Consider the following 1,121-nt stretch of genomic DNA (forward strand, 5'->3'; position numbering starts at 1 on the left):
GAACTTGCTTTGTAAATCTCAGAGACAAACATTACTTCAAGAACACAACACTCACACCAAAGAACCTTCAGCGAATGTCGAAGACTGAAACTGAAGATTAGAGACTGGCGAGTACGTGATCTGAAGCGGYATTCAGTGATTACGAACCTTTCTACATATGTGTGAAGACTGCTCTAGCTTCAGCGAATGATGATGAGACCTTCAGGTCATTCCAGCATTTAGCGATCAGAGGAAGCTTGCTTAGCACGATTGTTGTTGTCTTGTCCTTTTGCACACAAAGGACAAACCCATACCCTTACTAAAGTTAGTACGGTACGGAGCCGATTAGTCGACTCTTTGTCCATCAACTTTAGGCAAGGATGTCTGCTCAAGAATAGTGTTTTTGTACTATTCACTGTAGCAAAGGACAAGCCTTCCTCTTAAGGCTTGACATGCACTCTATACCCTACCTTATTGCATTAAATGTTCATTTAATGCACTGGGTATAAATAGAAGTGTTTTCTTCTCCATGCATGAGAGAATGAACGCACGCATCTCTCTGCTAACCTATTCTTACTTCAAACATCTCCTTGCTTAAGTAAAAGATCTTTATTTTCTAGCATTATCTTTTCTTGTATTTGTTAAAGATCTGTGTGTAACCAAAGGTTGTTTAGATAGATTTTCTTTACCTTATCTTTCCGCAAACAATCTTGTAAAATCTGTACTGATCTTCTCTATCAATATATATTTTAAATTTGAAAACTCTGTGTTTGTATTCATCCCCCCCTTCTACAAATTGTGTCTTATCTTGTAGACCCTTTCGGGACCAACAATAACTAACAGAATTTAATTAAGAAAATTACATCAAAACACAAAAACTTTTAAAAAGATTAATTTAATGTTGATATCGATATTTTTTTTCAATATTTTATGATATTCTTAAATTTATATTTTATTCAAAAATAAAAATATTACCGCTTTATCAAAACCACATAAAACCAATGTTTACTTAAAATTCAAGATTACAAGTAAATTATGCAAAAGTACAACTTATCAAAGCTCGAGTTTTGAATTCGTATAACTAATTGCGGATAAATATAATCAAATAGAGGATAAACATCTTATTTTAAAATATAAAAAAT

Source organism: Cynara cardunculus, assembly GCF_001531365.2.
Source record: "Cynara cardunculus var. scolymus isolate 2C chromosome LG 17, CcrdV1, whole genome shotgun sequence".
NCBI lineage: Eukaryota > Viridiplantae > Streptophyta > Magnoliopsida > Asterales > Asteraceae > Cynara > Cynara cardunculus.